At 42.1% G+C, this 25,777-nt stretch overlaps 1 protein-coding gene across 2 annotated transcripts in view; it reads left to right on the top strand.

Moving 5' to 3' along the window:
- Positions 1-25,777, top strand: part of CRACD (capping protein inhibiting regulator of actin dynamics) — a 124,341-nt gene that overhangs the window by 22,961 nt on the left and 75,603 nt on the right. For both annotated transcript variants that reach the window (XM_081875616.1, XM_081875617.1), the window contains exon 2: positions 14,147-14,253. The gene's annotated coding sequence lies outside the window, so the exon portion shown is untranslated. The remainder of the gene's footprint in view (positions 1-14,146; positions 14,254-25,777) is intronic.

Here is a 25,777-nt window from a genome sequence, read left to right as displayed (position 1 = left end):
GAAGCCTTCACTGCAGGGCTTTTTGTTAAAAAAAAAAGTTCATTCAAGAAAGGACACACACTTCAATAACATACTGCAATTCTGTCATCGGAAATGCACTTCGAAAAGACCTAAGCAAAGATGCAATTTTTGTTTGGCAGTCTTTGATATGGATCATCTTACAACTAAGTTTGATTTGTACTATTATTGGCTAAAAGGCTATTTTTAATCTGTAAAAAGCCACCATTATAATTTTCTAAATTCAGAATTATGTGGGAGAAAATATACACACACATTGAAATGACACAAGCTTCACAGAACAAAAGTGCATTGGTCAGAGTATGTAGCTGGATCAAACCAATTCTGAATTCCTGATTCAGATATGTTGGGGTAATGTAGGGAAAACAATAGCTATGGCATGTAGGAACCCTGAGGTAACTTGTCCTTCAAAAAGTGAAAGCTGAGATTCCTGGGAAGCAGAACTCTACTCAATACCACGTTATTTTTATGTGCTTTACATTAATTGCTATTATTTATTTAACTCATTTATATACTGCCCTCCATTTAAGAAATATATGTCAGGGCAGCATGCAACGAATATCAAAACACAATTACATTAAAACCCAATATTTACAATACATTAAAACTGATCTACAGTGGTGCCATATCCACAGCAGCAAAGGCATGGCTGCATAGCACATGCAAAGCCTGTCTAAGGTCCAGTAAAAATTGCCTGCCCCAAAAATGGATTTGCTGCCCCAGACTTCTCTCCCTTCACCACCATTTTCTCAATGTTTGGACCAACCAAGAACAGAACTAGCCTTTATTAAACAGCCACACCCACAATGAATGCAGAGGATTGGCACCTCACCTTGTAATGAATTTTTTTCTTATGACACAGTCTTGATTTCGGCTGTCAGGAAAAGTATTTGACAAGTGCTGACAGGTACGATCTGATAACTTGCAAATAGTGATTCATAAGTAACAGCTGTAGTCACTGGGTGTTCTAGGAAAATGCATTTTGTTTATAATTCACCTGGTTTGAATTTAATAAATAATGTACCGATCTTTATGCACACCTGTAGTAATGTTCATAGTGGATTCCATTTTAACACCAAGTTCTCATGGGAAACGCATGCAGAACACCTTACTCCCAAGCATGGGTGAAGCATATAAAATAGGTGTGTGGCCTTAACAAGAGCACAGAATACTCATGAATCTTTTTTTTAAAAAAGCAGCAACCTTTAGACTGCAAGAAGAGAGATCTCTCTCTTACAACCTAATCTGCAATCCACAGACTGAAGTACGTCATTGTATAGAAGTCAATAGCCCTAAATTAGTTTAAATCTTTGTGTGACAGGTTGAAATGTTATCTTAGCAACCATGTGTTCCCAAATCTACTAAAAGAAAAGAAGAAAGTTAATGTGAAGTAGGAAACACATAGGTGGCCTGGTTGGCAGGAGAAAGGAGTGTTTAACCCCTGCCAATTCTGCTGATTGTTCCACAGACCATTGCTTTGGGTTTTGGAGCATGGAGAGGAATAAAAACCTTGAAAACGATAGGGGGAACTTTGTGATGGAGAATCAGCAGAGGAGGAAGCAATTAAGCAGCGTACCTGCTGTAAGGACCTGCCTATATCTTTAAGCACACCTTAAGCTAGAAACCAGATCAAGAAGAAAGCGAAAGGAGATAAAACCTGTTGTACTCAGTCATATATGTTAGAAAGGGTTTTGTCCATACATCTGTCTGTCCGTTCTCTATAGGTTTGGCTGCCTCCAGAGCATGAGACTTAATCTAGGGTTGTGCATTTGAGCCCCACATTGGACAAAAGGTTCCTGCATTATAGGAGGTGGCATGGGTGTTCCCAAGGCAAAGGCGGCAGTCTCTGCCACTGTTTGGCTGTCGGTTGCTTTTTAAAATCCAGATGGTGCACCGAAACATCACTTTGGTATTACTTTGTCTGTTTTCTGGCATAAGTTTTGTGCTGCCTCTCGAGATATTGTTGTCCAACTCGGCACGATGCTTCCCGAGGGGGGATGAAGGTCTCTGTCAAAGTTGGTGTGGCAGGTGCAATTTTGAATCAACATGGCGGACCAAAATGTTGCTTTGGCATGGCTTTGCCCAGTTTGGGGCGTGACAGGTCGAGACTCACAAATTGCACTATCCACTTAAAGATCACAGCGTTTTTTGGTTTCTACAAATTCCCAGGCAGCACTGGGTACTCCTCACTAGTTCCTTAGTAACACTGTTTATTGTTACCTGCTCATCATTAAGCAGAGAAAGTTACATCTGGCTTTGCATTAAAGAGTGGTACTTCGGGTTACAGATGCTTCAGGTTACAGACTCCGCTAATCCAGAAATATTACCTCGGGTTAAGAACTTTGCTTCAGGATGAGAACAGAAATCGTGCTCCGGTGGTGCGGTGGCAGCGGGAGGCCCCATTAGCTAAAGTGGTGCTTCAGGTTGAGAACAGTTTCAGGTTAAAAACGGACCTCCAGAACGAATTAAGTACTTAACCTGAGGTACCACTGTAGTTACAAGGGAAACTTGAGGTTAGGCACTCAATTTTTTCTCTCATAACCTTTAGCTCTGCCAGTTTTTCTGAGCTTGTGGATCAAGATAGCAATGGCCATTTTGTACCATGCATATACGTACACACACACACAAAGAATATTGGGTTTTTAAATGCTACTTGAGAATGTTTTCCTGCCAGAATATCAATTCTACACACACACACACACACACACACACGAATCAGAGCTACATCTAATGGGTAGCTCTGCCCTAGACTATTGCTCCTCCCTTTAGGGTGGTAAGCAATAAACAAAACATTCAGCAACGTTTTCACTGGAGTTCCTTGGAGATCAGAACATAACAACAATTTTTGCTGTAGGCATGTGCAACTGACAGTGGAATTCCCATCTGGGTGTCCCAGTTCTATTTTCACTTGAAGGAAGACAGGTCCAAAATCAACTGGCTGCATAAATTAATGCCCCATTGAGAAGGGACAGAATTTGATGTTGCCAGAATATATTTTTTTAATGTCTATTAAGATTCAACAGAATGAGATGACTGCAGTAACAAAAATGAAGATAGTTTTTCAGGAAAATAGGAACACCCTTAGACATTTCAACAATTGCTTCCCTCCCCACTTCCCTGTTGTGATGGTCTGGAAAATATAAATGTTGAGGATCTGCTCATCAAAAGGGCTAGATTTTATGTTTTGTTGTATGCTATTAAACTGTCTTCCTTGACTGCTCTGCACTGTGACATTTGGAATTGACAAGCACCCTTTCAGGGTTTCATGGGTGGACCAAAGTGATTTCAGGAATAGTGGAAAATTCATTGCAAGTTTTCAGTACCCAATATTGGATGCATTCGAGATAGAATTGCAAGAACCAACACATTTTTAAAAAGCTTGTTGATACTTTTAATACTTTGAAATAGTCAGTTACATAGCTGCTCCTGAGAAATAATTGCTTGTGATCTGGAACACAGATGGAAAGTGTTTTTATATTCTCTTGGAAGCCACCCAGAGTGGCTGGGGCAACCCAGTGAGACAGGCAGGGTACAAATAGTAAAGTTGTTGTTGTTGCATTCAAAATGGCTGTCTCTGTGCTGCTCCGCTGGGCAGTGGGCAAAGGTGAGTAGGACATCTCAGGGCTGGGTAGGCCACACCTAGAATGGCTAAGGACTATGTACAAGCCACAGGTTATCCACCTATGTCTTAAACAGCAACAAATGGGTTTTATTAGACAAACTGTGTACAGGATGATGATCCAGGCTGCCACTCTCCAAGGCAGTGATGATTCTATTTCTGTTGTGTTGCCGATCAGTTGTTGATAAATTTGGCAGCCTTCAAATAGAGGTTCATTGCATTGCATAAAAATGGAAATCAATAGCGTGCTGTCCAAAACGAAATTATATGTCATAACCACAGTGCACTAAAGGTATCTTTATTCTTTCTACAACTGTATGAGATGCTGCAATCACTTAATTTTGATCCATAAAAACCAGTGATGCACAGCACACTGTCGGTTCTTAATGCAAACAGTAGCAGTGATAAAATGTATGCAGAATGCAATAATTTTTTTTCATCTGCTCAGGGGAATTCACTTTAATATTAAAACTTCACTTCTACCTGGTAGATGCCAGGCACCAAAATGTCATGTTTACTTTCTCTTGCTCAGTTATTCTTTTAATCATATTCTGAATACTGCACTTATTGGGGTGGGAATAGTCAGTCGAAATCTAGGTTACGTTGTGTGGGCTAGAGTTAGATTACAATGGAAAATTTCTTCATCTGATGAGCTTCCTATTTAATTTCAGTTAGCTTTTCCGTCTCGGTGTATATTCGTTTATTGTTTATTTTTCAGGTTAGGTTTTCTCTGGTCACAAAAAGTATTTTTGCAGTTCCCAATACTAAACGTTACCCAGAAGTAAAAACACCTGAGCAAAACAGGTCTTGCCTCCCGGTAAGCAAGTTATGCTCTCACTCCTCCTATGTGTTGTACCCAGATGTTAATCATCTGCATAGGGCTGTTCTTCGTGCTTCAGGCATTCCTTGGTCGGCTCGCTTTTTTCCTGTCAGAAGAATGCATGTACCTATATAAAAATACACAATGGTAGGCAGAAAGTGCTTAGCCACACCTCCTGCAGGGTGTTGAAAACGGCATGGCATAAAAGCCACAATTATTTCCAAGAAATAATAATAATAATAATAAATAATAAATTTTATTTATACCCCACCCTCCCCAGACAAGGCCGGGCTCAGGGTGGCTAACAAGCAATAATAAAAACAAGTTGAATGAATACAACTTAAAAACAAGATTAAAATACAACATTGAAACATTAAAATGAGCCTTGTTTTCTTCAATTAATATTCTTTCTGTGTGGAATAATCTGTTTTCTCATTCTGTTTGTATACACAATCATAGCTGCTTTAAAGCCAGTTAACAAACTCTACCAATGATCCACCAGAGTGGATGTTGACTCCAACAATAGTAGGTCAGCAGAGGTACTGTCATTTTGAAAAAATGGAATGACAGAGCCACTCCTCTTCAGAGAGGGGCCGGGTTGCATGCAGGCCTCGCACCTTCCCATCCTCAGCGTGTCCCCCACGTCACAGGGGACGCCCAGTCTGCTTCACAACCACCAGCCAATCCAGCTGGCTGGGGGGGCGTGGTTTGCCGGGAGCTCTTCTGTCTGCTCCCGGCTTCCATGGATCTCCCACCCTCCTACCGTTCTTACGTTCGTCACCTTGACCTTGCTATGGACTTTGGTTGGTCGCCCATTGAAGGGGCCTGGTAGGAATTTTCCGACTTGGCAGATTGACACCAGCCACTTGGTTTTCGCCTACCTCGTAGCAAATTGTCACAACTTTGTAAGGTTTGGCGGTTAGGCATTGGAAAAGCTCGGTTTATGGGAGGGGAGGTTGTGGCAATCACCTACCCCTCCTCTTTAAGGGTATTCCATTAAAGAAGCCTTTCTCAACTTGTGGGTCCCCAAATGTTGTTGGACTACAACTCCCATCACCCCTAACCAGCAAAGCCAGAGCTCAGGGATGATGGGAGTTGTAGTCCAACAACATCTGGGAACCCACAGGTTGAGAACCGCTGCGTTAAAGAATCCGTGAGTCGTGGTTCCTGCTGGAAGCCCGGGTAGAGGCTAGGGCCATAGGACAACCTGTCACGTGACCCTGGGGGGGAGCTCCGAGTTGATGTACATCAACAGGGCTCCCCCTACTGGTGGTTAACCCTTGTTGGACTTCCTGCATGACAGGCAAGAGTCAGATATAGTCGGTTCGGGTCCAATGCCTAAAGCCATACCACTCACATTCTGTAACCAATAAAGTTGTGGCCTTTATTAGCCAATTAACCTAAAATACTTGTGGCCACGTGGTTTATTCATCAAAGGAGGGGGTGCCAGGCCTTGACGTGCAACAACCACACTGCAACTGCTGTTCAACTTACATTATGCCGAAACAGCTCCTAAACTCGCCAATCTCTCCCAGTCTGTGGCTTGAACTGTTTGGGGGGGGGGGCTGCATCAGTTTTATATAACAACTTTTAATGCTTGTGCCTGAAAACACCCCAGTAAGCGTTGTTTTTAATACCAGACATATTGATTTTTGCAGGCCAGGAGTTGTCAAATAGCAATTGTCTAGAAATAAATACATGCATTTCTCCAGTTAACATTTAGATTTCAGACCATGCGGAAACACATCCAGTTCATACCCACTAAATCATCTGAGCCGTAGACAGCGTTAATGAGTTCCTCATATAATTAAAATGAAAAATTGCTTGCTTTACAAGGCTGTAAAAAATATTCAATGGCCTTTTACTTCTCCCTTCCTCTCTTTGGAATAACTGATGGTTCCTGAGGAAAACGGATATGCAAATTGAAAAGCTACGGATGGCAGAGATGTTTATCATCTGCTTGGCTCTGTCTGCATCCAGATCTATTGGGTCAAGAAAGACACAACCCTGAATAGCAAAAAGGATGAACGGTGATTCCCCCCCCCGCCCCCCCAGTTGTATTATAGGGTAAGGTACCTAGGATACTTCCAAAGGTTTTCAAAGTGGTGTGGATATTTTATTATTATCTATAGTGCCTTAAAGTAGCCCTTCAAGGGTAGTTTACAAAAACAAGATAAAATAAAAATACAACATATAAATAGCATACAAAACATTGATTCATATATTTAAAAGTCTGGGAAAATACTAACATCTTTGGTGTAAAAAAAGAAGAAATAAGTATGTGTGTTGTTGCCAGGCAAGCAGGAACATCTATCAAGGTGCTGTAACTAGCTTGCCAGTTGCAACCCATCAGTCATTTTGAAGTCCTGCCCAACTTCTGTTTACGTACAATACAAGCTTTCATAGTTACCACTGACCTCAGTGCCTATTGAGTCAACACACATAGACTGTGGATGACAAACACGCAAGAGGAATGATCTAACCAAGTTAAGCAGTAAATGCGCACTTGAAATCTCTCTCCTTGGAAATGAAAAGATGCTTAACAGTGGTTGGATCATACTTCATAATAAGTTTTACCATTGTTTCAACTCATGACTGTTTTCCTACATGAGTACTACATAGATGTGTCAATTAGGCCTTTTCCTCCATAGTAGTGGTATCCATGTAGAAAAATGCGGGTTGGAGAATTCCTTCTCTAGATGTCTCTGTATTACAGTACAATCTTTTTCTCCTCCTGTTACTATCCCCATTCACTGGCCAAAGAACTAATGCAGCTTGGGGTGGGGTTAGAGTTGGTTTTGTTGAGTAGCTGTCATCTTTATCACATGGCAAACTTCTTTGGAAATTACGGGAAGGTAAAAAAGCAGTGTTTTATCTTGTATGCCGTTTGCTTGCAATGTTCAAAGAAAGAATAGCAAAAATTACTTTAGTCAAGTGGAAGCTTCTTCTATGAGTCCAAACTCTTTGGATATTCCCCTGACCCTGTTTAATCTTTGTTCCACACATCTGATATATCTGTATAAACTGAAACAAAACAGATTCTTTAATCTGTAGGATAGAGCTCTCTCTCTCTGTGTGTAAATAAAATACAATAACTATTTTAGGATAAGTATGTAGCATTACTGCAGAGCAACCTCCATCAACAACTGATCAGAAAACTTTGCACAACTGTCCTGTAAGCCCGACTATGTGATCATATACTCATTCACCTTTCCTCCAGTGGTAGTGATGAATCCGTTACTCCATCAGCTTAATCAAATTATTGTCCCTGGGTGAATGACTTTATTGCAATACTTTGTGAAGGTCAGATCAGGCAAACGGCATGTTTAATTACTGTGCTACGGATCAGTTTGTTCTCTGGAGAGAGAGAGAGAGAGAGAGAGAGAGAGAGAGAGAGAGAGAGAGAGAGAGACTCCGCAACACAGTAGAAGACTTTAGCAACTCTGTGCTGTAATGGATCATGGGCTGACAAGACTGAAATTAGGAATATGCTACAAAGCATCTTCCATCTGCTATAACACAAGGATGAATGTGTGCCTGCCATGGACCAGTGGTTTAGAGCACTACCTACCAAAAGGTTTTTTCTTCCAGTTACTCAGTGCGGAGAGTATTTCTGTCATGCTCCTCTGGTTATAAAAGGAAAGAATAGGCCATTTGCTTGGCTCTCTTTAATGATTTATGTTGAATTACTACTTCATAAGGCCCACAGAACTCCTTTGTAAAACTGATTTACAACAGGTGCTATAGAAATGTTACAAATTATTTGCTGCCAATATGGAATGCCGGAATGTCAACATGAGAAGCTGTGTTTGATCTACCAGGCAGGTGGGCTAAGGGGACTCAGAGTCAGGTGTTGTCACCTATGACTGGAAACAGTTTGTGTTTTTTAAGTGAGTTGAAGGTTATAAGATAAATCAATAATTTTTGTGGTACATACCATCATATCTCTATTTTACCTATGTTTCCAGTCATTTGGGCAGTAATGAGACAGAAGAAAGTGAGATAATATGAATAGTGATTAAGTCTACACCTTTTAATTTTTATATTTTGTTCATGTAATAAAAAAGCCTGTGTGTGCCAATTGTAACATTGCCTCTACCCTATTCCCTCCCACTCTCTTATAAAACGAAAACTTATAAAACAAAACTAGTGGATATTCTGTAAATACCTCTTTTCCATATTGAGTAAAGTTCCCTTGATTCACCACTCCATTTAGCTAATTTTTGATCAAGTTTAGGCTTGGTGTACATAAGCAACCTCACAGCAACACAATTTTGGCAAAGGGAGGTAGCATACCTCTTTGCTAAATGCAAAAGGAAGCAATCCCTATTCATTTCAATGAAGTTGCATTCACACTACGTATTTAGGTCTGGGCTGTATTGGATTTTGTTAAGCTTTGCTCCTTTATCCTATTCACTTTCCTCACAGGGTTATTTCGCATGTCTGAGTGAGAGTCTTGTAGGCTATTCTGGAACTGCAACCACTCTCTTTTGAGACTCCAAATACAAATTAAATATCAGCTTACCACAACATGAACAGCCTTTGTGAAATGTTCCTGTTAAACTGCTAAACCTTAGTATTGGAGTCGGTGTTTGAAGTAATCTGCATGTAAATATTTCTAAACATCAGTCAAGGCCACTTTAAGGTGTCGCCGGTGAAGTTCCTAAATGGTGCCTCACTTCCCCCAGAAAGGAACACAATAAATAAGGTACCACAAAACTAAAGCCAGGTTTGCAGTCTTGTACCTACCTGGGTGCAATTCCCATTAAACTAAAAAAAAGAAGAAGAAAAGAATACCTCTGGGTATATGATTTTGTTAAGTTGTGAACATATCAGACGACACAGCGATTCTCCAAACAGCTCTTGTTTATTCACAGGTCAGAACAGAACAGAACTGAACTGAAGGGTTCAGCCAGCCTGCTTATATAGAGCTCCAGTACAACGTAACTGTAACAACTTTCTGTAACTATCCAATCACTGAATGTCACTTTTGATCCCTTATTTGCATATGTGGACCTGAACTATCTACAGTATCCCCCTGCTGGCCCAGGGTGAGAACTTCAGTACATAACAGATTTATACCATCATACTGTACTGCAAGTTAGCTATATAGTGAATTCTTAATGTGTACCCATATTTGAGGAGACATGCCTAAGCCTCTTTGCAAAGTTTTCACATTTTGTGCTTTGCATTTTTTTTGGAGGGGGGATTTTTTTTAACCTCCACTCACACTTACTGTGTAGTAGTAATATTTACAGAAAACAACAACTAGGGAGTTGAACTTGATCTCAGACAAACCAGCCATAGGAACAATGCATCCTGGTTGCTTTGTGGAAAGAAAGGGCAATCTAGTAGATCCTTGAGATTCCAAGGACTAAAAAATTAGGCAGAAGCAAGAAAAGTGCACTAAAGAGGAGAGGAAAATAGCAGCTGTCAGAGCTGCCTCTAGGTCCCAGCTCACAGAGGACCAACGCTAGGCTGTCGTAACGTACAAAAGTCTTTATTGAAGTTCAGTTTCCATTTCAAAGCCGCAGCGTGCAGCCCTACGTCTTAAACCCTAGATCGGCAAAGTCCCGTCTGAGTCTCCTCCCCTCTGACACCAGTGTCAAGATCCTAGCCCTGCTCCACCTTTTCCACTGCTCTCTCCTCCTCTGGGTCCTCCTGCCCGCTGGGGCATTGCCCTTTCTGGACTCTTCCGACGCTGAGTCGCTTAGCTCCTCCCCCTGCCTCCGGCGGGCTTTAGGACCCGGTTCCCAATCCTCATTCTCTGCTGTCCCACGCTCCTGTACATTTGAACTTGCCTCTCGCGCCAACCCCGTGACCTTTCTCCTAACCGTTACACTACTTCTGTCACTGCTTCCCTCTTCCGGGATACTGGCCGGATCTGACCTCCCCTCCGTTGTCCGACTCTCCGATGGAGGCGTGGTCAGCCCTGCCTCGTCTTCTCTCCCTGGTGGGGAATGTACTGGCCCCGATACTTGGGACTCTTCCCCCCCACTCTGCTCTGGTGGGGAAGCTGGTCCTGATTTCCAACTACTGCTCTGGGAGTCCCTGCTGCCCCCTTGCTCCTGGGGCGTTCCCCTAGGGAACCCCCTACCCCTGGCCACTGGCGCCCCCTTCTGTGAATCTTCCGATTCGCTGGAGAGGCTCATGGAATCCCTCGGGCCACTGTCCTCTTCTCCTACGCTCCCCTCGGATTCTTCCCCTTCGCTCTCCATTTCCTCTCTTCCCTGTGCCTCTGCTCCTGAGCCCCTGACACCTTGCACCTCATGTCCAAACAACCCCACTCATCATTCACAGCCCTGATTTCACTCATTGGCTAAAAGCACTTGAAGGTGGGAGCAGCCAGACTGGCTAATCTCACAGAAATAGTACAGAAGGATACCTGCACATTTAGCTGCATAACTTTCATTGGATGGAACACCGTGCTCTAGCCAGAACGGTCAGCTCTGAATTGGTTCTGCTCCGTGATTTCGCTCAGTGTTTCAGCTCTGTGATTCAGCTCATCTCAGAGGGTGGCCGCGTCTGGCTGTGCTCTGATGTCCATCGATCCCACCTTCGTCGCCAGTGTTAAGTTTTGGGTTGAACATATCAGACGACACAGCGATTCTCCAAACAGCTCTTGTTTATTCACAGGTCAGAACAGAACAGAACAGAACTGAAGGGTTCAGCCAGCCTGCTTATATAGAGCTCCAGTACAACGTAACTGTAACAACTTTCTGTAACTATCCAATCACTGAATGTGACTTTTGATCCCTTATTTGCATATGTGGACCTGAACTATCTACAGTATCCCCCTGCTGGCCCAGGGTGAGAACTTCAGTACACAACACTAGCAGGACTAGATTTATTTATTTATTTAACATTAAAGCATAGTGTCGGGGGGGGGGCTTGCAAGGGCCCCTAGTTGCATGCTGCTTTGTCTCCTGAACTAGTAATAGCTAATCGTGAGACCTCTGTATACCCTATATATTGGCCCACTTAGTTTTTACCCTTCTGGGAGCGTATATTGCAGTGTTGCCTTTGAGTCCTTTTTGCTGATGTGATAACCACATGTCGGTGGACCACTTTTCACCGCAGGAGGAAGTAGAAACAGTTAAATGTGTGAAGAGCTTTTGTTTCTTACCTGTTAAGGAAAGAAGCCTCACTGGCGCTAGTCAGGAGTGATTAATTTACAAGGTCCCCACTCTCTCTAACTACAGAGGCAGTTCAGGTTTATGAAACATCAAGGGATCCTTTTAGCTGGTATATATACCACACACACACACACACACACACACACACACTTTAATAAATAAAGCTTACGCTCTCCAGATGAAGCACTTTCCTGGCATGCTATAGGGAATTCCCTCCCCACACCATGTTAATTCAAGTGTGTGAAGTGGCAACAGAACTTCCACAGCCCAACATTTCAATCCCCTGTACACTTTTTTTTTGCTTTGCTTGCTTCTCCTTTTTATGAGGTAAAACTAATGTCCTGAGTCCTGACTGTATAGCTAAGGGAAATGTTTCCCTTTCGGGCTCTTCTAGTAATTGGGATATTTTGGACAAGTTCCCCAACTTTTTTTGACTGATGCGGAAGGGCTTTTACTGTGCTGAGGTGCACTTCATGGCCTCCTTAGAAGATAGGAAGAGACCTGCTGCTTCAGGCCAAATGTCTATCTAGGTCAGCACCCTGTTCTCACAGTGACCAACCAGCTTCATTTTCAGATATTTACAAGGTGTCTCAGACCACGCGAGTAGAGATGCCAGCTTTCTAAGGGCCAAACTGCATTTTACATTGCTGGGGAATTTAAATAGTCTGCATGGGCACTGGGCAGGTCATGTTCCAAAGACAAAGCAGTTGGTGAGGGGTACAATCTGAAAGGGAAACACAGCAGGGTGGGTTAAGTTTTCTCTTGCGTTGTTTCGCTGCTGAACATCTCTCACAAGTTGCTGTTTGCCGCAGCTGCCTTCAGGGACTGAAATATACTCAGAGTCGAGTGTGAATGTCATGCTCTTTATTCAGCTCATAGTAGCAATGAATGAAACTTCTCCCAAAACGTCTCGCTATATATACACATTATTTACACGATGGGCCCCGCGTGATTGGCTCATTCAAGGCTGCTCCTGTAGGCCAATCAGGTTGCGGATTCACCTCCTCCAGAAGCCTGATTGGCTGTTCCTGCAGGGAACATAATGGGCCCCACGTGATTAGCTAATTCTGGGATTCTCCTGTAGGCCAACCAGGTTGCGGATTCACTTCCACCTGGAGCTGGATTGGGTAGCTCCTGCGGACCAATCAGACTGCTGCATTCTGGATCCTATTGTTCTGGGATTCAGCTCAGTACATAACAGGGACATTTTGGGTGGGAAAAGAGCACAGAGGGAAGTATTGAAAGCCTCCCCCTGGTACAGCAGTCCTGATGCAGATCAGGGGAACTTGGCGACTGGTTTTTGTGAAGAAAGAGGCATGGCTTGAATGGTCCTAAAAACTATGTAGACATGTAACTTATGTATCTTGTACTTGGCCCCAAGTCATGTGGAAATAGCCTAATGATTTAGAGAAACTCCCAACCACCCAGAATTGGATGAGGCTCCGGTGTCTTGCATTGTCTTTGGTTGGCAACTGGCTAACTAGAAGTCGTTTAAGCTTCAGGGTTTAAAGAATAGAAAGAAACGTGATAGCCTGTGATGACAGGCTCCAAAAAGGGTCACTACCTCTAGAGGGAAGCATGAGAAATAATTGAATTGTCGTCTCTCAGTTACAACAGGTTTTTTGTTGCCAGAGTGCTGTACTCTTGACACCTCTGCCAGAAAAGTTAGAATAGCGCTATTGCGATCGGTGTCAGGGAAAGAGACACTGGGAAACAGGGACATTGTCCCAACATAGCAGGCTGAGGTTTGAGTTTTCAGCTTTCACATTTAGTGGCTGTTTAATTTATACTAAAAACTATTGCTGCTGTCTGTGCATCATATAGAAGCCAACACTTCAGGCATATTTACTCAATGTACTCCAGTAGTTAAAACAGTAGTCCCCTTGCTTTCAGGAACCCTGACAGCTTAGTTCATTGAAGTTTGCAGGAGAGTTGTAGCTTAGAGGTAGAGCACTTCTTTGCATGCAGAAAGTCCAGTCTCTGGCATCTCTTGGTAGGACTGGAAATGTCCCCTGTATGAAAACTCAAGAGAGCTGCCTCTGGTCAATGTAACGAACATTGACCTAGGTGGACCAATCGTCTTGACTCGGTATGAGCAGCTTCCTATGTTCCTATGAGAAGCCTAGGAATTTGTAATGAAATTCTTAAATACTCTCACCAAACTATAATTCTCAGAATTCTTTGGGGAGGCCATGATCCTTTTAGCAAGATTGTATTTTATTGAATTAAATCTCCATTGACCTGGTTCACATACTATGCTAAACTATGGTTTGATTAGTTAAACTGTGGTTTGTTTTTTGAACACCTGAACCTAGTCCAGCAAATTAACCAGAGTTTGTTTTCTGGCTGGTTTGTCACTGTGGTTTGTCATTATGGCAGACAAGTCATGCTTTGGATAAACAAATCATGGCTTGTTTGATCATGTTAGATGATGAGACGACTTATGGATTGTGTTTTAACATTAGCAATGTAAATATATATATAATAGTATGTACACAGCTGAGAGAACTGTCTTCCTAAACTAAAAGACTATCGCTTTTTTCTCCTAAACAGCTGGAAAGAAGAGCATTAATTGGCATACCGAAGAAGTGCATGAAAAGTTTTGATACTTTGGAAAGTCCTGAGTGGACCTGTATATAAGAAGATTAAACTTTGGGAAGGTAAGGAATGCATTGTAAATAAAGATATTTTGACAGCTAAGCTCTTATTATTATTCTATGAATGTATGTTTGGGTACCTCCTGACAGTGCTGTATGAAGAATCCAGTAAACATGCACTTTGTGTATATTTACCAAAAAGTGCTCAAACCTTGCCGTGGAGAGCAGTGAAAGCTGTAGCTACACACACTACAAAGCTGGCTGCAGGCTGAAATCGCTGGGCAATGATAAACAAAAAGGCAATGCTACTTGTTTAACTCCAGGTAGGTACTCTATGGGACGCGGGTGACCCTGTGGTCTAAACCACTGAGCCTCTTGGGCTTGCCGATCAGAAGGTTGGCAGTTCGAATCCCCATGATGGGGTGAGCTCCCATTGCTCGGTCCCAGCTCCTGCCTAGCAGCTTCAAACCTAGCAGTTTGAAAGCATGCCAAAAAGTGCAAGTAGATAAATAGGTACCACTCCGGTGGGAAGGTAAATGGCGTTTCCACGCGCTGCTCTGGTTTCAGTGTTCCTTTGTACCAGAAGTGGCTAAGTCATGCTGGCCACATGGCCCGGAAAAATTGTCTGCAGACAAACGGCAGCTCCCTCAGCCTGTAAAGCAAGATGAGCACCGCAACCCCAGAGTTGTCTGCGACTGGACTCAACTGTCAGGGGTCTTTTACCTTTTTTTAGGTACTCTATACTAAAGCAGATAAACTTTCAGGGCTGATCAAAGAGCCAGTGTATATATGGCAGTGGAAAGGGAGCTTACTTCAGCTAATTTTGTGGCTAGTTAAACATGATTTAGAGAGAGTAAGCTCACAACTATTACTGTGGCTGGAGAACTAGAAAGGGGGTGTGGAATGACATTTGCTGTACAATGAGGGAATTGCTTCTTAACAGATAAAAAGAGGGTGTAAAGAAGCAGAGGGAGGTTTAAATGGTAGTGTTCGTTAGATACGTGTAGTTGAGGTGGCCTAGCTCTTACACAGGGACTGTACTATTTCAGTGTTCTCACGCAGGGACTGTGAGAAATGATACATTTGGTCTATACTGCTCTTTCTCTCATGAACTGAAATCCTAACTTGAAGGCACTATTATGGCCTGTGACATTGGAGAATGCATGTTCCCTACAAAAAGTACAAAGAAGCAGTCCTAAACTTTGTTAGTAGCCCTTCCGGAGGCGGCGCGAAACAGCAATGGCGGTCCTCTTCGGGCTTTGAAGAGGGGCTCCGCAGAAAAGGGTCGTCCGCTGCGGCATAGCGGCGACCCATCCAGAAAAACCACGGGCAGAGTGAGCCCGTGGCCGTGGGACTCGGCGGGCGCCAGAAGCCCCCCCGGAAACATAAAAGGGACCCCGTAAGGGGCTCCGGAGCGTGAAAGGGGGAGCGGCGCTGTGAGTTCATCGCTCTTTCTGCGGGAAGCAAAGCCGCGCGGCTGCTGCTGATGAGCGCTGTCCTTTCTTCTTGGAAACATCGAAATTGGCAAGTAATATACCCGTGAGTAAGGGGTACTACATTTTGGACTTAAAATTTTGAATTTGGACTGAAAACGGGAGGCGAGTAACAGGAAGTCCGTCTCCCGACACTGCTAAATAGATCAAAGCAAAGACTCGGAAGAGCGCTGAGGCATTTAAAGAGATTGATAAAGTGGAGCTATTGTGCATTTACAGAAGTTAAAGTTTTCTTATTTAAAGGATAAAAGAGAGACTCTTTCCAAATTTGTGAGATTTGTTATTGGAACTTTCCTCTTAGCAAATAAGCCGGCGAGCTGTCAGTGCGAGTGAGCTGTCAAACTGCGGACTATTGTTACAAGAGTTTAAATTGCTACATGTATTGAGACTTTAACATTTAAAACATAGTAGCGGATACCACTCTTGCTACCTTGTGGCTTCTGCTTTCGAAATAGAGGGCTTTGCGAACTCTCCTTTTGCCCTGGAACTATAAGGATTTAAAGAGGGAATATAGGAACTTTAATGGCGGAAAAACTTCTTCCCTTCCTTCTAACTTGGAGAGACTCCCCCTAGAGGATTGTGGAGATATAGAGGCCTGGGAAACGCATTTTGTTTGGACTTTTTGTGGTTAGTTATCTGTACTCTGGACTTGCCTTCTCATGGAATAAAGGATAATTTGACCTTGAATAGAGGCAGGTGGGGAATGAGTGGCACAGGGAAAACAAGAGCAGCTAAAGCTAAAGAGAAAGAGAAAGAGAAAGAAAAGAAGTCTGTGCAACTTGTTCAAACAACCTTAACTCATCACCGCAGATCTTCTGCTCCAAATGTGCTGACAGCACAGGAGGGAGAAGCTGAACAACCTGTTCTAGAGGAAATGGCAGCAGGAGGATCTGATACAGTCCTGAAACAAATTTTGGAGCAACTAGCAATTTTAAACCTAAAAGTGGACAATCAATCAATAAAAATTGATCAAGCAACATCCTCCATTAGCAAGCTATCTGAAAAAGTTTCCCAGCATACCCAGGCAATTGAGAATTTACAGGGAGCAACAGCTGAAAATCATAAATTAGCTGAGGAAGCTTATCAAAAAGCCGAACAAGTAAACAAGAAGGTTGATGAGATCAAGGGGGAAGTTAGGCCTCTGCAAAAGCAGGTAGGGGAACAACAAGCCTACCTGTCAATGGTGGAATTGAGAAATAAAGAAAATAACCTCAGGCTGAGAGCCATCCCAGAATCGGAGGAAGGCAACTTGGAGGGATTTTTGACACTTTTATTTTCCAAATTCTGGGGAATAGAAGAAGAGAAAGACTTCAAAATTGTTACGGCATTCAGACTGGGTAGATCGGTAAAGAAGGACAAGGCCAGAGACTGTTTGGTTGTTTTAAGATCAAGAGAAGAGAGAGACAAGATACTAGGCCTGCATTTTAAAAAATCTTTGGAGATACAAGGCAAAAGGGCTGAAATTTACAGAGATATACCTAAATTGTTATTGGATCTTAGAGCCTCATATTTAGAATTGACAAAGTTGTTGAGAAACAACGCAATTCCATATAGGTGGGAGTTTCCGCAAGGACTATCATTTACCTACAAAGGAAGGAAAGTAAGGATTAAAACACCAGAGGACCAGCAGAAGTTCCTACACGATCACGGGGAAGACCTCCAGAAAGGAGTAATAACTTCTTGGCCACCGCCACCACCAGAATCTGCATTGCCTGGAGCTGGACCAATATTACCACCACCGGGACCAGAGGAAAAGCAAGACACCCCATTGTAGGATCTATAAATTGACTCAGGATGTCTCTGCAACTTCTTAGTTGGAACATAAATGGCGGAAATTCTCCAGAAAAAAGAAGAAAAGTATTTCACATTTTGAAAAAAGAACAATTGGATATCATTTGTCTGCAAGAAACCCATGTGACAAGGCTCCATAGGAAAGTGTTAATTAATAAAAGGTTAGGCCAGGAATTTATTTCCTCGGACAGAGTTAAGAAAAGAGGAGTAGTGATATATGCAAAGGAGAGCCTGTCACCGAAATTTTTATTTAAAGATGAACAAGGCAGAATTTTGGCGATTGAAGTTCAAACACAAGGAGAAAAATTTTTAATATTAGGAATTTATGCACCAAATGATGGAAAATCGGAATTTTTTAAGAAGCTGCATGAGACTTTACTGAACTATTTAGATTACAACAACATTATTATGCTGGGAGATATGAATGGAGTCGTGTCTGTAAACATGGATAAGTCGCAAAGTGCAAACATATCGAAAAATGGCAGACTACCTAAAACTTTTTTTGAAATGACTGACAATATGGATTTGATTGACATATGGAGGGTTAAGAACCCCCTAGGAAAAGAAGGAACTTTCTTTTCCGAAGCTCATCTGTCATGGACAAGAATCGACCAAATATGGACAACTAAAGGACTGGCACCTAAAACTAGAAAAGTGGAAATCTGCCCAAGAACCTGCTCCGACCATAATGCTCTGAAAGTGGAATTGAGACTAAACACGACCGGATCCTTCAGATGGAAAATGAATGACACTTTATTTAGAGATCAGGAGATTGTAAAGAAGGCCCAAAAAGCTTTAAAGGACTACTTTGAGATAAATTTAAATACTACGGTGGAAAAAAGAACAATCTGGGACGCAAGTAAAGCAGTAATGAGAGGGTTTCTAATACAACAAAATACGATCAAGAAAAGACTCTGGAATGAAAAGAAAGAGAAGATATTGGAGAAAATAAGAGAAGGAGAGAAAAAATTAAGAACTAGGCCCAAGTCGAAGGAAGTGCTGAGAGAAGTGAAATTTTTCCAAGCACAATATTCGAAATTGATAAATCAAGAGGTGGAATGGAAAATTAAACAAATGAAACAAAGATCTTTTGAATCAGCAAATAAGTGTGGGAAACTGCTAGCATGGCAGTTAAAGAAGAGACAAAAACTAAATACTGTTACAAATCTAGAGATTGAAGGGAGAATTGTTCAGAAACCCGAGGAAATTAGGAAGTGTTTCCAGAGATACTTCAAAGAACTTTACACACAAGGGCCGCAGAAAGAATCTGAAGTGGATCAATTCGTCAAAACCAATGGATTACAAAAAATACCCCAGGAAATGAGAACAATCCTGAATGGTAAAATTACACAGCAGGAAATTGAAAGTGCCATTCAGAACCTTCAATTAGGCAAATCTCCAGGCCCTGATGGACTCACCTCCAAATATTATAAGGTTTTGAAGGACTATTTGTTGCAACCCTTGATGGAGGTCTGTAATCAGATCATGGAGGGGAAGAAGGCACCGGAAACGTGGAAAGAAGCTTTCATCACATTGATACCTAAACTAGAAACTGAAAAGACCCAACTTAAGAACTACCGTCCCATCTCACTCCTAAATGTGGATTACAAAATTTTTGCAGACATTTTGGCAAGTAGATTTTAAAAGGTTCTTAACGAAGTGATCCATAAAGATCAGGCAGGCTTTCTCCCCGGTAGGCATTTGTTTGACAATACAAGAAACATCATTGACATTTTGGAGCTTTTACAAACCAATCTTAATACTAGAGCGGTGTTAATTTTTATCGATGCGGAGAAAGCCTTTGACAATATTTCTTGGATGTTTATGAAGAAAAATTTGGAAGGGATGGGAGTGGGACGGGGGTTTGAAAATGGTATAGAAGCAATATATTCAGAACAAAAAGCTAAATTGATAGTAAACAATGTGGTGACAGAGGAGTTTAAAATTGAAAAAGGAACACGGCAGGGGTGCCCCCTATCCCCCCTATTGTTTATTTCAGTCCTGGAGGTGTTATTGAATATGATTAGAAAGGACAGGTCTGTACAAGGAATTGAGGTCGGAGTGAAACAATACAAATTGAAGGCATTTGCAGATGACTTGGTATTAACATTACAGGAGCCAGTCTCTAGTACTAAAAGAGTGTTAGAACTAATTTCTGACTTTGGTCGGGTGGCGGGATTTAAGCTGAATAAGCAAAAAACCAAGGTTTTAGCAAAAAAATTTGACAATTACAGAAACAGATGAATTTATGAAAGAAACAGAATTAAATGTGGTTAAAAAAGTAAAATACCTAGGGGTGTATCTGACCTCCAAAAATTTGAATTTGTTTAAAGATAACTATGAGAAATGTTGGTCAGAGATTAAAAGAGATTTGGAAATATGGTCAAGATTGAAACTTTCCTTGTTGGGTCGAATAGCAGCTATAAAGATGAATGTATTGCCGAAAATGTTATTTTTGTTTCAGGCCCTTCAGATCGTGGACAAGGTGGAATGTTTTGGAAAGTGGCAGAAGGATATTTCTAAGTTTGTTTGGCAGGGCAAAAAGCCCCGAATAAAGTTTAAAATACTAACTGATGTGAAAGAAAGAGGGGGATTTGCCCTGCCAGACTTGAGGTTATATTATGAATCTGCAGCCTTCTGCTGGTTGAAAGATTGGATTTTACTGGAGAACACTGATGTCCTAGATCTGGAAGGGTTTGATAATGCTTTTGGGTGGCATGCATATTTGTGGTATGACAAGGTTAAAGTGCACAAACTGTTTAAAAACCATATTATCAGAAGAGCAATTTTGATGGTCTGGACAAAATATAAAGACTTATTGGAGAGTAAGACCCCGAGGTGGCTTTCACCGGTGGAGGCCAAAGCACGTAAGAGGCTTAACATGGAGGCCTATTGGCCTAAATATTGGGAAATAATTGAAAAAATTGGAGACAATTGGAGGTTGCAGAGCTTGGAAAAATTAAAAAACAAGGTGCGAGATTGGTTGCACTATGCACAAATTCAGGAGGTTTTTAAAGTGGACAAGAAGGTGGGATTCCAGGTGGAAAAATCGAAACTAGAGACAGAATTGTTAGAGCCAAAAAATAAACTACTTTCGAGAATGTATAACTTGCTGCTCAAATGGAATACTCAGGATGAGACAGTCAAATCCGCCATGATAAAATGGGCACAGGATATTGGGCACAACATTATGTTTGAAGACTGGGAAAGGTTATGGAACACCGGAATGAAATTCACGGCATGTAGTGCCCTGAAGGAAAATATTATGAAAATGATATACCGGTGGTACATGACCCCAGTCAAGCTTGCTAAGATATATCACTTGTCTGACAACAAATGTTGGAAGTGTAAGGAGGCGGAAGGGACATTCTTTCACCTCTGGTGGACATGCCCGAAAGTGAAGGCCTTCTGGGAAATGATTCATAATGAGTTAAAAAAGGTATTCAGATATACCTTACCTAAGAAACCGGAGGCCTTCCTTCTGGGCATTGTAGACCAGAGTGTGTTAAAGAAGGATAGAACTTTTTTTATGTATGCTACTACAGCAGCAAGAATTCTCATCGCGAAGTATTGGAAGACACAAGATTTACCCACACTGGAGGAATGGCAGACGCAGTTGATGGATTATATGGAACTGGCTGAAATGACTGGCAGAATCCGAGATTTGGGAGAAGAAGTAATAAAAGAGGACTGGAAAAAATTCAAGGACTATTTGCAAAAACATTGTAAGTTGTATGAATGTTAAGAAAATGCATTTTTTAGGAAACACCAGCCCCAGCAATTGTAATTAGATGAAATGAAAACTAAGGTACAAAAAGGTAAAGGTGGAACAATGAAATAAGCTTTATTGTGTTTTAAATAGGATATACAAGAATTGGGATACAATATTTTGAATTTGGAAACATGATAAATTGAAAGATACAATAAGTCATGAAACAAGATAATAAATTGCTGAAGTTTGTACTATAAATAATGCAGAGTCTGGAAGATGTGGGGAAGTCCAGATAAAGGGAATATGGAAATTTGAAACATCTACTTTTTTCTTTTTCTGTCTTTATTTGTTTTTCTTTGTATTTCTGTATTCTGTAAAACCAATAAAAATTTTATATATAAAAAAATAAACTTTGTTAGTAGAATGTGTGTGTGTGTGTGCGTGCGCGCGCGCACGTGTGCTGTTGAACTCTGTGTGTTTTGCACTGCAAGTAAAGGTTTAGAAATATAAGCAAACATTTTTCAGAAGACTAATTTTGGCCCTTTATATGTTATAAAGTAACTGATATTAATCCCTTTAGTTTTCCCTCAGTGACATTTATTCTCCCTTTCTCTCTCACACAGACATACCAGTGGTACAGTTAAGCAGCTTTTAGACTCTCAACTTAGTTGTTTAGATGGTAATGTTTATCATTTTACTCAGTTGGTAAAGTGTGGTGAGCCAGTTCTCCTACTCATTGTGTTGAGTAGGGTCCTGGCCTTCTACCCCAAAGTGCTACTCTGACAGCACTACTGCCTCCCAGTACGCCAAGCAAAACCATTCCTGCATTAACTTATGTTTGCAGCTGAAATAACTTGTGCTTTTGTCTGACTGGAAGCCATGCATACTAGAAGATGCCTGCTGTAGGTGGAAGGAAATTCTTTGCAAGCATGTTGAATTAGTATGCGAGTTGTGTTGGCGTTTCTGCATTCTTTCAAATATATGCTGATTCCCAATCACCTACAGTTTTTAATATTTGGAGCCAAGTGGATAAACATATCCTGTTTACTCCGGATTGCCATAGTTATACATACATTTACTTTACCACCATACAGTACTTATTTCATGTCACCATGCAGATAATTCTTTTTTTTAAAGACTCTTTCATTGGCTGCAGCGCAGTATGAAACAGCACACTGAATAATTTTTATTTTTCAGCTGTCTGTTGAATTATTGCATGTTGCTATAGTGCTGAAACCCATTGTTGCCATAAATTATTTGGTATGTTGTTTCAGGCTAAGGGTTTGCTTTTTGATGACCTATCTACTATTGCTCTCTTTCTACACACACACCCACCCACCCACCCACCCACCCTCTTTAGTCTGTTCAAGCCTCTAGTCTCTCAAGTCTGCTTTTCCATTTCCTCTTTGGTAATAGTTTCAGACACACACAGAGGCACACACAGGCATACTTTCTACTCTGTCTTAATTCCTTTGTCTGGTGCAAAATACAAAAAGCCTACATTTAGCTCTGTTTTATTAAAGCAATCTATTTTCTGTTTCCTTCATAGTTATCTTTTCCTTTTTGATCCATGAATGTCCTTGTCACCGTTTTCCCTCCTTACAGTCATCCAAACCAGTTGGGTGGCGGGGAATAAATTTAAAGTCCTATTTTATCCAGCACACCCTTTGTGATCTGTTTTGTTCACTCTCTACCACTCTCTCCAGGGGTAAAAGGGAATGGGATCTGCAACATTTATCTCTGCCATAATGCTCTGGATTGGCCAGACTTGGTATAAATGGGAGCCTTGCCCTTTTGCCTTGTCCCTAGAGCAGGTATCTGCTATGCTTCAGGCTCCAGCTTGTAGTTTTAAGTGTCCCCAGCTCTAGACACTGAACTCCTGGAGAGTTTGAGCTAGAGAAGAAAAACAACAACCCTGTCTTTCACTTTCACTCCTCCTTTCACTTTCCTTCCTTCTTCCTTCTCACTTTCCCATTCTTACTCATTCCTTTTCTCAGTAATTTTTTCAGCATTTTCTATTTCCCACCGTTTGCCCCCTTCCCACACACCCTTCCTTTCTCTTTGCAACCATCATTTCCTTGCTTGTGTCCTCTTTAATTCTCAGTTCCTTCCTTCTTCTGCCCCTGTCTCCCATTTTCCCCCCTTGTCCCTACGACATTGTCTTTCGAATCACTTTCTCATCCCTTTTCTTTCACCCTTCTCTCTTCTACCATTTCTCCCCCACCTGCCCATACTCTCCACCTCCTAGACCAGGCATCTCCAAACTCTGCCCTCCAGATGTTTTGGGACTACAACTCCCATCATCCCTGACCACTGGTCCTGTTAGCTGGGGATGATGGGAGTTGTAGTCCCAAAACATCTGGAGGGCTGAATATGGGGATGCCTGTCCTAGACTTTACTCAGTTCACAGGAGTTGCCTTCCTCCTCCCTTGTTTCCTCCAAGGCAGGGTTTCCTAATGTTGGCTTTTGATGTGGCATTTTTTTTAATGTCATGATTTCAGAGCATGGTGTTTTTTTGTTTCCCTCCCTTCCATGGGGCTCCTGGGGAGGTGAGCAGCAGGCGTAAACTAGTTGTAATGAAAAAAACAATTATGCAGTTCAAACCTTATTATGCCCAAGCTCATTTGTTTTGCCTGATGATGGTATAAACAAGAAAAACTACAACTCTCATCATTGTTTATGAAAGGTAATCTCCATTCCTGTGTTGTGTAAAAAAGGAAAAGTAATTAAAATAAGTTGGAGCCATTGTTTCTTGCACATTGCCTTTCTGGGGCAGGGGTAACCCAGCTAAGGTATGGTTCATTTCATTGTTAATCAGACAATGCTGAAACGAGCCTGCACTCTAATGGTGTTAAACCTGAATTCCATGATTAATCAATGTAAACTTTGTCATGCTGTAATTTGTTTCAGTAACATTTAGCAAAACCATGGCTACAGATGAAAGAGATACAGAACAGAATGTTCAGTCTGAGGGACTGGGTAGCAATGCTGCAGGTATTGGAAAAAAACAAAACCCTAAACTTTTGCTTTGGGATGCAAATTAAAGAGACAGAATTTGAGAATTGGTTAATCTTTTTGGACATTCACATCCATGTTACTTTAATTGATTTTGTGGTGCATATTTTCTTTTGGAAATTGCTTGGGAAAACACCAGCACTATGTAACCTTCCAACCTTTTGACTTCACCCCCAAAGGCACACTCCTCCATTGTCTCCTGAGATAGACAGATGCCAATCAACCAAAGCATTAAGAAAGGGGGGTGGGGCAGAATTGGCACAGCAGAGAGAGACCCCAGGTTCCTACAGCTGGAAATGTTGCCTGTAACCAGTGGCTGAACCTAGTCTAATGTCACCATAGACACAGAAGAGCTTTTGTTTTACATTCAATGACTGCTGCCCACATAAAACGGGGGGCGCCCTTTGCGTCGACGCGCGCAGCCCCTGGATCTGGAGCGACTCCATCAGCATAGGCTTGGCTTCGCCTTCCCTAAGGTGGGATACCTGGAGGTCTCCGCCTACCCCAGTCAGTTGTCCAATCCCACCTGGGGGAAGCGTTGCCAAGGAGATCAGGCCAGGTAGGCGAGGGATTACCTGCCCACACAATAGAGGGAGGATCTTACCTGGGAATCCTCACTTGGCTCCAAGGCTCCCACTCACAATCTGTCGCAACTCCAAGTAAGCCTGTGAAGGAATCCTGCCTGAAATTAGCTAGTGCTGCTACCAGTCGGTGTAGATAATAGGGCTTTGCACAGCCCTTCCCAACCCAATCTGGGAAGCTCAGTCTGGGGACCTTGAGCAGCCCTTACTTCACCTGGGCCAACCCAGGTAAATCCAACCCAGATTCTGTCCCGGATCAATCTGTGGGTGGGGCTAGTGTTCAATTAGGATTTTTTAAAACCCTAATTAAACACACACAGTTGGGAGGGGAAGGGGTGAGGAGGAGGAAATGATACTTCTTCCCCCCCCCCCCCTGTTCAAATTGGTTCAATCCCAATTTGCTTGGGGATCCAGCACAATCTGGTGCACACCCTACTAGATAATACAGTTGTACCTAGGAAGTGTAACTGCATCCGTTCCATAAGTCCGTTTGACTTCCAAAACGTTCAGAAACCAAAGAAGAGTTTCTGATTGGCTGCAGGAAGCTCCTGCAGCCTATTGGTTGCCCCGGAAGCCCCATCAGACATTCGGCTTCCAAAAATAGTTCGCAAACCAGAACACTCCCTTCTGTGTTTGCGGTGTTCGGGAGCCAAAACGTTCGAGAACTAAGTTGTTCAAAAACCGAGGTACGACTGTATTGAGCTAAATAAGATGCCTTCCTATTTTCTAACACCCCAAGAAGACAAAAGCCGAAGGCTGCAACTGGTTTATGTACCCTGATGTCACATAAGGCCTTGAAGCTCCTAAATCAGGTAGTCGAGTGCTAAGGGTCACACAGTAGATATTTAGAACTGAAATTATGAGGGCAATGAACCATTTTTGTTACATAAACCCATTTAGGGTATTACTTACAAGCCGTCAATACTACCAGTCATTTGGGCAGCCAGAATCGAACAACACTTCCTGTTAATGGGATAGGATGACCCCAACCAGGA

The sequence above is a fragment of the Podarcis erhardii genome (assembly GCF_964252035.2).
Source record: "Podarcis erhardii genome assembly, chromosome: 9".
NCBI classification, from domain to species: domain Eukaryota; kingdom Metazoa; phylum Chordata; class Lepidosauria; order Squamata; family Lacertidae; genus Podarcis; species Podarcis erhardii.
This window is presented reverse-complemented; position numbering and strand designations above follow the sequence as displayed.